Source organism: Zalophus californianus, chromosome 2 (genome assembly GCF_009762305.2).
Source record: "Zalophus californianus isolate mZalCal1 chromosome 2, mZalCal1.pri.v2, whole genome shotgun sequence".
Lineage (NCBI taxonomy): Eukaryota > Metazoa > Chordata > Mammalia > Carnivora > Otariidae > Zalophus > Zalophus californianus.
Window position 1 is genome coordinate 7,874,356 of NC_045596.1, and position 14,029 is coordinate 7,888,384.

The window sequence follows — 14,029 nt, forward strand, 5'->3', positions numbered from 1 at the left end:
CAGAAGGTCCAGCAGAGGTCCAGGGTTAGACCAGAGCCCTGGGCTTCACCCACCTGAGGACAGGAGCAGGGTCAGAGGTGAGTACACTCAACATCTTTGACATGCTTATTTGCTCATTTGAATATGAATTGACTTCGTGCATATACCATTCATAATATTGGTTAGAACAGGAGTCACACAAAATAAATACAGTTCCTGACCTCTAGAGGCTTATGGGTTTGTTAGGAAATAATTAACAAGGAGTCTAAGAGGAAGTATGAAGGCTACAAGAATTCAAGCTTTGGCATAAGAACCACCATGGGTGAATCCTTCCTCCATCAGGTATTTTCTATGACCTTAATGAGTTACTGAATCTCTCCGAGCTTCTGTGTTTTTGATCTTTAAAATGAGGAGGAATTACACAAATCTCCTTGGGCTACTTCACAGGACACAGAGATGTTATATGCAAACTTCCTGGCAGATAGAAGGCATGCTATACAAGACAGGTATTCTTATCCAAGCCTTTGGTGGACCTTCCCTTGCAATTCTGACATCTGTACTACTCCACATCCATTAACTCATGGAAAGGAAAGAAAGAGATATTTAAATCTTCTATATGTTCCACATAACCCTAGGAGGTATTTTACACAGCACTGTGTATTCTAATCCACTTAACAATTCAATGAGGGGGGCGTTGTTACCTCAGTGTTACAGGTAAGAAAGCTGAAGATCAGAGAGCTTTTATTCCTTGCTTAATTAAGGTCACACAGCTAATGAGTCTCCAGGCAGGGATTAACTAGTACCTGCATATACTTCATTCTGAGCAGTAGGTTTTTTCCTACTCATATTTGGTAATAAGGGAAGGCGTATTTGTATCTTTGAGAGACAGCAAAACATTGTGGTTATGTGCACAGACTCTGGATCCAATCTACCAGTGCTTACCAGTTCTGTGACTTGGTGGGGGTGGGGCACATTAGTCTGTGGGCAGCTATGACAAAACACTACTACCCAGCAGCTTAAACAACAGAAATGAATTTTCTCACAGGTCTGGACACTAGAAGTCCAAGTTCAAGGTATCAGCAAGCTTGGTTTCCTCGGAGGCCTCTGGCTTGCACATGGCCACTTTGTCCTTGCGTCCTCCACGGTCTTTTCCCTCTTCACACTCATCCGTGGCATCTCCTCATGCATCCAGATCTCCTGTTCTTATAAAGGTACCAGATGGATTAGAGCCCATCTGAACAGCTCTGTTTAAACTTCACCATTACATTAAAGGGTCTACCTCTGAGTACAGTCACATTCCAAGGTCCTGGGGGTTAAGTATCAGTATATGAATTTAGAGGGGCATGATTTGGTCCATAGCATCAAGTTACTGAAATGTCTTGTGCCTCAGTTTCCTTATCTATGAAATGGAAAATGTAAGTTAACATTTGTAAAATGCTTCGGACAGTGCCTGACACCTTGTAGATGTGATATAAATGTTCCCTAAGAAAGTAGAAACATAGAAATGAATTGTCAGGCTTGACCTAATTGTTTCGTAGCAGAACTATAGTTGGATTCTGTGTCTCCAAACCCTGGGTCACCTATAAATAGGTTCTCCTACAATATCCGTTTAATAGATAAGTGGTTCCATTGAATCTATGGAAAAAGTGATTCAGTTAAGAAGGAGAGGTCAGGTCTGGAAGAAGGATCAGACCTGGAAGGTGCCATCTTAAAAGAAAAGAAAGTTGAGTCAAGGGGTTAAGTGACATGCCCAAGTGTCACAGTTAGTAAAAGGCAGACTGTGGCAAGATGTCAGGAGTCCTGCTCCTGGGGCTGTGATTCCTGTCCTGCACCAAACAGCCTTCCAGGAAATGGAGACACTTAACATACTTGAGTTTTCCATCTGCCCCAAATCACCAGGAGTATTGGATGCGTCCAGGCCTGTGTGAGTTACTTCCAGCAATAACATCTTTTAAAAATGTTTCATTTGCCTCTTTCACCTGGGAAGCCCTGATTAATCTCTCTCTCTCTCTCTCTCACACACACACACACACACACACACACACACACATTAAAAAACCTGAAAAATTCTGGTTCGTAGAGACAGGATGCTTGCTGCATAATTAGAACAGGGTGAATCATAGCAGATGGGGCACAGCACAAATCTGTGCAATAAAAAAAAAAGATTAACCAAAAGGGCAAAGAAAAAGTGACAAAAGTAAATGCAGAAACCATGGCTGAAAATAAGAGGTGTCTTGGTGTAATTGCTGGCTTTGGGACCCATTCTGACGTCTGCTTTGTTGCTCTTACTACAAATATCCTGGAACTGATTCACCTTGCCTATGTAAATCAGATGGTCAATTAATCATGCACTGATATTATTATTTAGAGATATTTATTGTACTTTATTGTTGAAGCAAAATGGCCTGATTTCAATGATGGCAGAATGTAAAATCTACATGGAGTCTTTATATTATGTCTGTTCAAGTAAAGGTAATAAAGTATAATTTTCTATTAAAATACTTACCTATTATATAAAATGCATTCAGAGAAAATTGTTTCATTTTTCTGTGTATATTTTATAGTCTTTGAACACAGTATCTTCATTTGCTGCTTAATAATCCATGATAGTAGTATAGCATAATTTACTCAACTTTCCCTATTGTAAATTTTGGTGGTTTCCAATTTTGAAGGATAAATATGAGTAGGCTTAGTTTCATGCCTCAAATTAATTGTTTCTCAAAGAAAAAGCTAACAAAATCAAATATTCAAAAGCTAATAAAATCAAATATTCTTATAGGTTGTACAAGCTATGACTTCATTGACAGTCATATTATTGAAGTATATTGAAACAACAAAAATCAATAAATTTTCAGATGTTAGCATTTGAATCCAGCTATCAGTACACACTGAAATCCTGAAAAACTCATAATTATAGAGTTCAGTAATAAAACAAAGTGGGGGAGAAGGAAAGAGCATGAATTTCAGAGTCAGACCAAGTCAGGTGCCGTCCAGGCTTGTCAGGCACTGGCCATGCCAATTTCAACACATGACTTCACTTTCTGGGTTTTGACTTCCCATCCGTAAACTGGGGATAAGAAGGCTTTCTCAGCATGAGGGTCAGAGGAGTCAGGTATAAATTGGGTGGAAAGCACGTAGCCCAGCACCTGACACAAAGGGCTTCCTTCCTCTTACTCCATTAATGTGGACTCCAATCCACCCTTGTCCAGCAATGTACCGATAATTACAGCCCAAACTGGTATTTATTAACCTCGGTTTTCTACATAATTATATCAAGTCTCTTCTCTAATTTGCATATATGAATGCAATGTAAAACAGCTAATTGCATTTCTTTTGATACTAATTGCATTTTTAATTCACTATCACAAAGATTCTGACTGAGCTGATGCAACGGAAGTGCTATTACGGGACCATTGTCACCTCCAACCTGTCAGGACCCAGAAAAATAAAGTGTTCTACCCATCCTGGACCACTCACAGTCCCTCTCATGCACTGGATGTGTCCTCCAGTTTCATGCTGCTCTGTCACGTTTGCCTGATGACAGTGTCTTCTCTTTGATTGCTCAGCTCAAGAGTTAGCACCTCAAGAAGAGTCTGGATAGAACACCACATGGGTAGAAATAATCACACTTGTTGATATGCCACTACAGTTCCACATACTAACATCAAACTCACTTGTCTGAACCTGCCCATCTATATCCATATTCTTCACTCACCTGTGTGTTCCTTGGAGGCAAAGACAGGTGCCTTATCCGTTGGTCTTCCAAGAGGACCAGGTTCAGTGCTCTGGATCAAACAGCTGTGTATAGATGCTTTCTGAGTGAATGGAAGAAATACATGTTTGGTTTAAGTGGAGTGGTGGTCTCAGAATTTCCATATAGATGGGTGTGGGGGCAGAGAAGCTGTGGAACTTTTCTTGGATCCATATTAAGGATTCTGGTTTTGAGTACTGGTTTGTAGCAAGTCAAAAACATTTCAAAGTCTTCTAAGAATGCTTTTATTTGCATTTCCTATAAGATGGGGGGGTGGCCCTGCTTACATAAAGTGATAGTGTCAATAATAATGTCTACAAGCATCTACCCAGAAACGGTACTAATAGAGTTTATAAAAGCTCCCTACCAGCCTATTCATGGCACTGCCACTGGGCATTTCTCACAATTCTGTTACCTCAGAGTGGCAGAGAGAACCTTTTTCACATAGCACCCTGAGGCTGCGATGCTGTGTGTTTCCAATCAGAAAAAAAAAAAAAAAAAGGTTGAAGTGGTTATCACATTCTAAATGAATTTTTTTTTTTAATACAACTGAGTTTCATTTGGGTCATCCATAAAATTCCTAGGAAGATTTATAAAGCGGGAATGAATCACCAAGTCCTCCCCACCATTTTATAATTAATTCTATATGAGACCCTACTTTGATGAATTTACAGACTTCATTGTATTTAGTTAATTAAGAAATTGAAGGCATGGATTTTATCATTACTACAGGCAGCTCCAATTGACCCTGGGTGATGTTTGACGAGCTGCTGTGAACCTAGACAAATGGGGTCCCTGACCACTGCTCTGTGAGAAAACAGTGGGTGATCTGAGAGATAGAGCTGAACCTGAGTGAGAAAAAAAAACAAGATTTAATGTTACATTAACTAGGATGCAGAAAATTGAACTTTCATCCTTAAGCAAGAGGAAGGATCCAACATAGGCTGCATAATTTTTAGCTGTGTGTAGCCTGTAATCTACCATGGTAAAGAGTAGGAACTTAGTAATGAAAATAATTTGCATTTCAACTCTTTTTCTGCCATTACACTTGCTGTGTGATCTCAAACAATGTATTCAACCTCTCCAGATGAGTTTTTTTTTTTGGATGGTAAAGTGTCTATGATGGCATCATAAGGTTCGAGGGCAATATGAAATCATCTAACACAATGCTTGGTGCATGGCTAGGGATTTCTATAAAAAATGGCAATTATGATCTTCATTATTGCCATCAACATCATCATGATTGGGTGTTTTCGAGAGAATTGTCTCTCTCATCCTCAAAATTTTTTTTAAAAGATAGAGATAATTTCCTCTTGTATAGATGAAGAAACTAAGTCTTAGAGCAAAAGGGAACATTCTTAACATCAACAGCTAGCAGGAAGTGAACAGGGAATTCAAGTCAGGGCCGGACATACTGTCTTCTTTCAATTAGTTAGTCTTCCTCAAAGAGAAATTAAGGAATGGATCTCATTTACAATTTCACCAAAAACCATAAGCTACCTAAGAATAAACCTAACCAAAGAGATAAATGATCTGTACTCTAAAAACTACAGAACACTTATGAAAGAAAGTGAGGAAGACACAAAGAAATAGAAAAACATTCCATGCTCATGGATTAGAAGAATAAATATTGTTAAAATGTCTATGCTACCCAAAGCAATCTACATATTCAATGCAATCCCTATAAAAATATCATTGACATTTTTCACAGAGCTGGAACAAATAATCCTAAAATTTGTATGGAACAAGAAAAGATCCCGAATAGCCAGAGGAATGTTGAAAAAGAAAGCCAAAGCTGGTGGAATCACGATGCCAAACTTCAAGCTATATTACAAAGCTGTAATCATTAAGATAGTATGGTACAGGCACAAAAACAGACACATAGATCAATGGAACAGAATAGAGAACCCAGTAATGGACCCTCAACTCTATGGTCAACTAATCTTCAGCAAAGCAGGAAAGAATATCCAATAGAAAAAGGACAGTCTCTTCAATAAATGGTGCTGGGAAAATTGGACAGCCACATGTAGAAGAATGAAACTGGACCATTTTCTTACACCACACACAAAGATAAATTCAAAATGGATGAAAGACCTAAATGTGAGACAGGAGTCCATCAAAATCCTAGAGGAGACACAGGCAGCAACCTCTTTGTCCTGGGCCACAGCAACTTCTTGGTAGACACGCTCTCCAAAAGTAAGGGAAACAAGAGTAAAAATGAACTATTGGGATTTCATCAAGATAAAAAGCTTCTGCACAGCAAAGGAAACAGTCAACAAAACTATAAGGCAACCTGTGGAATGGGAGATGATATTTGCAAATGTGTTATCAGATAAAGGGCCAGTATCCAAGATCTATAAAGAACTTTTCAAACTCAACGCCTATAAAACAAATAATGCAGTCAAGAAATGGGCAGAAGACATGAACAGACATTTTTCCAAAGAAGACATTCAAATGGCCAACAGACACATGAAAAAATGTTCCACATCACTTGACATCAGGGAAATACAAATCAAAACCACAATGAGATACCACCTCACACTCATCAGAATGGCTAAAATTAACAAGACAGGAAACAACAAATGTTGGTGAAGATGTGGAGAAAGGGGAACCCTCTTACACTGCTAGTGGGAATGCAAGCTGGTGCAACCACTCTAGAAAACAGTATATGAGGGTTCCTCAAGAAGTTAAAAATAGAGCTAATCCTATGACCCATCAATTGCTCTAGTAGGTATTTTCCCCAACAATACAAATGTAGTGATCCAAAGGGGCACCTGCACACCAATGTTCATAGCAGCAACGTCTACAATAGCCAAACTACCGGAAGAGCCAAGATGTCCATCAACAGATGAATGGACAAAGAAGATGTGGTGTATATATATATATATATATATATATATATATATATATACACACACACATATATATATGTATACACACACACACACACACACACACACACACACACACACACACACACTGGAATATGACTCAGCCATCAGAAAGGATGAATACTTAACATTTCCAATGATGGAAGTGGGGGGTATTATGCTGAGTGAAATAAGTCAATCAGAGAAAGACAATTATATGGTTTCACTCATATGTGGAATATAAGAAACAGTGCAGAGGATCGTGGGGAAAACTGAATGGGAAGAAATCAGAGCGGGAGACAAACCATGAGAGGCTATTAACTCTAGAAAACAAACTGAGGGTTGCTGAAGGGGAGGTTAGTGGGGGCATGGGGTCATTGGGTGATGGGCATTAAGGAGGACACATGATGTGATAAGCACTGGGTGTTACATGCAACTGATGAATTACTAAACACTACATCTAAAACTAATGATGTACTATATGTGGGCTAATGGAATTTAAACAAAAAATTAGCTAGTCTTACTCAAGGTATATGGAAAATAGGATGACTTTTTAACCTTCTATTTCTGAAAATTGATACCACCCCTTACACTTGTAATAGACATTTTTCCTTTTAAATAAATCTATTTATGTGAAAAGGTAAGTTGATTTGAAGACATGTTTTAAGTAAGTCACTGTGAGGGTAACACATATGTATTAGCTATCTACTGCTGTGTCACAACTTATCACAAAATTCAGCAGCTTGAAACAACAAGCATCTGTTACCCAACAGTTTCCATGGGTCAGGAATCCGAGTGTGGCTTAGTGGATGCCTGTTCAGAGTGTCTCACAGGCCTAGAATCAAGGTGTCCCCTGGGAGGGCCTGCTGTCCTTCCAAGGTTCTGCTGGGACAGGCTTGGCTTCCAATGCCTTCCACATAGCTATTTGCATAGCTCAGGTTTTCACTGTTGCTTGCCTGAAGACTTCAGTTCCTCACCATTCAGGCTTCCCCACAGGGCAGCCCATGCATGTCAGCACATTCTCTTCTTTAGGGGCTGCTCATTAGTTCCAGCCCATGCACAAGAAGAAGAGAATTCCCAAGAGATGGGGGTGATCAAGGGACACCTTAGTAGTTGCCTGCCACATCCATGCTTATGAGAGAAGTTATAGAATCTTCCTGCAAATGACTAAAGGCTGGGAAGCCATTTACTACACATACCACCCCTAAAGAGGAATGTCAGCTCAGAAAAGAAATTCTGTCTTCAGACTCTCTGTTTAGAATGACTTTCCCCACCACCCTACCCTGTCTCCATCTTTTCTGACTGTTAAAACTCTACAAACCCCCGAAGCCTCACTTCAAATGCCACCTTCTTCTGAAACTATTCCCCAGCCAGAAAGGAATTCCTTCTCCGTGTTCTTAGAACAGTCTCTTCAGCTCCTCACAGTCCCATGTATTCAATTCCACTTTGAAAGAGGAAACCAGAAGCAGAAAGAGCTAACATTTCCTGAGTTGGCATGTCCTGTGCCATATGTATGAGAAGAAGTAGGGGCACCTGCATTGTGTGTTGAAAAAGTGACATTGACAGAGCCCACAGCCAGTCTCTAAGGGGACTTCCAGTGATGATTCCTGCTTATGCTCCGGCCCCATGCACTCCCCTCCCACACTGAATCAGCACCAACCTTTGCGACCTGTGGGATATAGTGGAAATAACTGCATGTGACTTCTGGGGCTAAGTCTCAAAATTGAATACTATCTGCCTGAGTTTTTTGGATTACACATTCTGGGGAAAGCCAGGCACTATGTACTAAGAACATACTCAACCAGCTCCATGGGGAGACCCATGCAGAAAGAAACCTAAAGCTTCCCTTCAGTAGTCAATACCAGTTTGCCCGCCATGTGAGAAAATTGCCTTGGAAGTGAATCCCTGCCCCGGTCAAGCCATCTGCAGCCCTGGCCAACATCTGACCACCAGCTAGAACTACCCACAAAGCTGATCCTGAATTCCTGACCCACAGAAACAGTAAGGGAAAATATTCATCTATTGTTTTAAGTCACAACGTTTTGGAGGAAAAATTAGTAATGCAGCAATAGCTAACTAAAACACAGAATTGAAGAAACTTGCTTCAGGTCACACAACGAGTCATGCCAGACCTAGGATTCTCCCTCTGTGTCAATGAGGGAGAAAAATTCTTCTGCCTCCTCTCTCTCCTCCAGTCACTGGCTAGTTAGTTCCAACTAAGTTCAGCTTTGTTCAAGGGTATCTACAACCTGTCTGAAATTCTACTCCCTCTTCAAAGTGTGATGAGAGGAGAAAAGGTACATTGGAATTTAGGGTATGGCATGGAGGCATGAAGTTTCTGTCACTCCACAGAAGTGTGACAAGGACTTCTGATTCTTTGGAAGAACCTTGGGGACCTTCTCATTAAACCTCCTCACTGTACAGGTAACTCAGGCCCACAGAATGAAATGATTTCCCTAAATCCACAGTTGTTTAATGGTAGAATCCAGTATTAATATCAGGTCTCTATATTTCCAGTGCCACCAAGGATTTTTTTTTTTTTAATTTTTTATTGTTATGTTAATCACCATATATTACATCATTAGTTTTTGGTGCAGTGTTCCATGATTGATTGTTTGTTCATAACACCCAGTGCTCCATGCAGAACGTGCCCTCCTCAATACCCGTCACCAGGCTAACCCATCCCCCTACCCCCCTCCCCTCTAGAACCCTCAGTTTGTTTTTCAGAGTCCATCATCTCTCATGGTTTGTCTCCCCCTCTGACATACTCCCCTTTTCTTCCTCTCCTGTTATCTTCTTCTTTTTCTTTTTTCTTAAAATATGTTGCGTTATTTGTTTCAGAAGTACAGAACTGTGATTCAACAGTCTTGCACAATTCACAGTGCTCACCGTAGCACATACCCTCCCCAATGTCTATCACCCAGCCACCCCATCCCTCCCACCCCCAACCACTCCAGTAACACTCAGTTTCTTTCCTGAGATTAAGAATTCCTCATATCAGTGAGGTCATGTGATACATGTCTTTCTCTGATTGACTTATTTCACTCAGCATAACACCCTCCAGTTCCATCCATGTCGTTGCAAATGGCAAGATCTCATTCCTTTTGATGGCTGCATAATATTCCATTGTGTATATATACCACTTCTTCTTTATCCATTCACCTGTCGATGGACATCTTGGCTCTTTCCACAGTTTGGCTATGGTGGACATTGCTGCTATAAACATTGGGGTACACGTACCCCTTCGGGTCCCTACATTTGTATCTTTGTGGTAAATACCCAGTAGTGCAATTGCTGGATCGAACGGTAGCTCTAATTTCAACTGTTTCAGGAACCTCCATACTGTTTTCCAGAGGGGTTGCACCAGCTTGCATTCCCACCAACAGTGTAGGAGGGTTCCCCTTTCTCCACATCCCCGCCAACATCTGTCGTTCCCTGACTTGTTAATTTTAGCCATTCTGACGGGTGTGAGGTGGTATCTCATTGAAGTTTTGATTTGGATTTCCCTGATGCCAAGCGATGTTGAGCACTTTTTCATGTGCCTGTTGGCCATTTGGATGTCTTCTTTGGAGAAATGTCTGTTCATGTCTTCTGCCCATTTCTTGATTGGATTATTTGTTCTTTGGGTGTTGAGTTTGATAAGTTCTTTATATATTTTGGATACTAGCCCTTTATCTGAAATGTCATTTGCAAATATTTTCTCCCATTCTGTCGGTTGTCTTTTGGTTTTGTGGACTGTTTCTTTTGCTGTGCAAAAGCTTTTTATCTTGATGAAATCCCAATAGTTCATTTTTGCCCTGGCTTCCCGTGCCTTTGGCGATGTTTCTAGGAAGAAGTTGCTGCGGCTAAGGTCGAAAAGGTTGCTACCTGTGTTCTCTTTTAGGATTTTGATGCACTCCTGTCTCACATTTAGGTCTTTCAACCATTTGGAGTCTATTTTTGTGTGTGGTGTAAGGAAATGGTCCAGTTTCATTCTTCTGCATGTGGCTGTCCAATTTTCCCAACACCATTTGTTGAAGAGACTGTCTCTTTTCCATTGGACATTCTTTCCTGCTTTGTCAAAGATAAGTTGACCATAGAGTTGAGGGTCCATTTCTGGGCTCTCGATTCTGTTCCATTTATCAATGTGTCTGTTTTTGTGCCAGTACCATACTGTCTTGATGATGACAGCTTTGTAATAGAGCTGGAAGTCCGGAATTGTGATGCCGCCAGCTTTGCTTTTCTTTTTCAGTATTCCTCTGGCTATTCTGGGTCTCTTCTGGTTCCATACAAATTTTAGGATTATTTGTTCCATTTCTTTGAAAAAAGTGGATGGTATTTTGATGGGGATTGCATTGAATGTGTAGATTGCTCTAGGTAGCATTGACATCTTCACAATGTTGATTCTCCCAATCCATGAGCATGGAACGTTTTTCCATTTCTTTGTGTTTTCTTCAATTTCTTTCATGAGTATTTTATAGTTTTCTGAGTACAGATCCTTTGCCTCTTTGGTTAGATTTATTCCTAGGTGTCTAATGGTTTTGGGTGCAATTGTAAATGGGATCGACTCCTTGATTTGTCTCTCTTCTGTCTTGTTGTTGGTGTATAGGAATGCCACTGATTTCTGTGCATTGATTTTATATCCTGCTACTTTACTGAATTCCTGTATGAGTTCTAGCAGTTTTGGGGTGGAGTCTTTTGGGTTTTCCACATACAGTATCATATCATCTGCAAAGAGTGAGAGTTTGACTTCCTCTTTGCCGATTTGGATGCCTTTGATTTCTTTTTGTTGTCTGATTGCTGTGGCTAGGACTTCTAATACTATGTTGAATAGCAGTGGTGAGAGTGGACATCCCTGCCGCATTCCTGACCTTAGGGGAAAAGCTCTCAGCCTTTCCCCATTGAGAATGATATTCGCTGTAGGTTTTTCATAGATGGCTTTTATGATATTGAGGTATGTACCCTCTATCCCTATACTCTGAAGAGTTTTGATCAAGAAAGGATGCTGTACTTTGTCAAATGCTTTTTCTGCATCTATTGAGAGGATCATATGATTCTTGTTCTTTCTTTTGTTAATGTATTGTATCACGTTGATTGATTTGCGGATGTTGAACCAGCCTTGCAGCCCAGGGATAAATCCCACTTGGTTGTGGTGAATAATCCTTTTAATGTACTGTTGGATCCTATTGGCTAGTATTTTGGTGAGAATTTTTGCATCCATGTTCATCAAGGATATTGGTCTGTAATTCTCTTTTTTGATGGGGTCTTTGTCTGGTTTTGGGATCAAGGTAATGCTGGCCTCATAAAATGAGTTTGGAAGTTTCCCTTCCATTTCTATTTTTTGAAACAGTTTCAGGAGAATAGGTATTAATTCTTCTTGAAATGTCTGATAGAATTCCCCTGGGAAGCCATCTGGCCCTGGGCTTTTGTTTCTTGGGAGATTTTTGATGACTGCTTCAATTTCCTTAGTGGTTATAGGTCTGTTCAGGTTTTCTATTTCTTCCTGGTTCAATTTTGGTAGTTGATACATCTCTAGGAATGCACCCATTTCTTCCAGGTTATCTAATTTGCTGGCATAGAGTTGCTCATAATATGTTCTTATAATTGTTTGTATTTCTTTGGTGTTGGTGGTGATCTCTCCTCTTTCATTCATGATTTTGTTGATTTGGGTCATTTCTCTTTTCTTTTTGATCAGTCTGGCCAGGGGTTTATCAATCTTGTTAATTCTTTCAAAGAACCAGCTCCTAGTTTCGTTGATCTGTTCTACTGTTCTTTTGGTTTCTAGTTCATTGATTTCTGCTCTGATCTTTATGATTTCTCTTCTCCTGCTGGGTTTAGGCTTTCTTTGCTGTTCTTTCTCCAGCTCCTTTAGGTGTAGGGTTAGGTTGTGTATTTGAGACCTTTCTTGTTTCTTGAGAAAGGCTTGTATTGCTATATACTTTCCTCTCAGGACTGCCTTTGCTGTATCCCAAAGATTTTGAACAGTTGTGTTTTCATTTTCATTGGTTTCCATGAATTTTTTTAATTCTTCTTTAATTTCCTGGTTGACCCATTCATTCTTTAGTAGGATGCTCTTTAGCCTCCATGTATTTGAGTTCTTTCCGACTTTCCTCTTGTGGTTGAGTTCTAGTTTCAAAGCATTGTGGTCTGAAAATATGCAGCGAATGATCCCAATCTTTTGGTACCGATTGAGACCTGATTTGTGACCTAGGATGTGATCAATTCTGGAGAATGTTCCATGGGCACTAGAGAAGAATGTGTATTCCTTTGCTTTGGGATGGAATGTTCTGAATATGTCTGTGAAGTCCATTTGGTCCAGTGTGTCATTTAAAGTCTTTATTTCCTTGTTGATCTTTTGCTTAGATGATCTGTCCATTTCAGTCAGGGGGGTGTTAAAGTCCCCCACTATTATTGTATTGTTGTCAATGTGTTTCTTTGCTTTTGTTATTAATTGCCTTATATAATTGGCTGCTCCCATGTTCGGGGCATAGATATTTACAATTGTTAGATCTTCTTGTTGGATAGACCCTTTAAGTAGGATATAGTGTCCTTCCTCATCTCTTATTACACTCTTTGTTTCAAAATCTAGTTTGTCTGATATAAGGATTGCCACCCCAGCTTTCTTTTGGTGTCCATTAGCATGGTAAATGGTTTTCCACCCCCTCACTTTCAATCTGGGGGTGTCTTTGGGTCTAAAATGAGTCTCTTGCAGACAGCATATGGATGGGTCTTGTTTTTTAATCCAATCTGATAGCCTGTGTCTTTTGATTGGGGCATTTAGCCCATTTACATTCCGGGTAACTATTGAAAGGTATGAATTTAGTGCCATTGTATTACCTGTAAGGTGACTGTTAACTGTCTGCTGTCTGTGTTCGTTTCTGCTCTTTGCTGCTTTTAGGTTCTCTCTTTGCTTAGAGGACCCCTCTCAATATTTCTTGGAGGGCTGGTTTCGTGTTTGCAAATTCCTTTAGTTTTTGTTTGTTCTGGAAGCTTTTTATCTCTCCTTCTATTTTCAATGATAGCCTAGCTGGATATAGTATTCTTGGCTGCATATTTTTCTCGTTTAGTGCTCTGAAGATATCTTGCCAGTCCTTTCTGGCCTGCCAGGTCTCTGTGGATAGGTCTGTTGCCAATCTAATGTTTCTACCATTGTAGGTTACATATCTCTTCTCCCGAGCTGCTTTCGGGATTTTCTCTTTGTCTCTGAGACTCGTAAGTTTTACTATTAGATGTCGGGGTGTTGACCTATTATTATTGATTTTGAGAGGGGTTCTCTGTGCCTCCTGGATTTTAATGCCTGTTTCCTTCCTCACATTAGGGAAGTTCTCTGCTATAATTTGCTCCAATATACCTTCTGCCCCTCTCTCTCTCTCTTCTTCTTCTGGGATCCCAATTATTCTAATGTTGTTTCGTCTTATCATATCACTTATCTCTCGAATTCTGCCCTCGT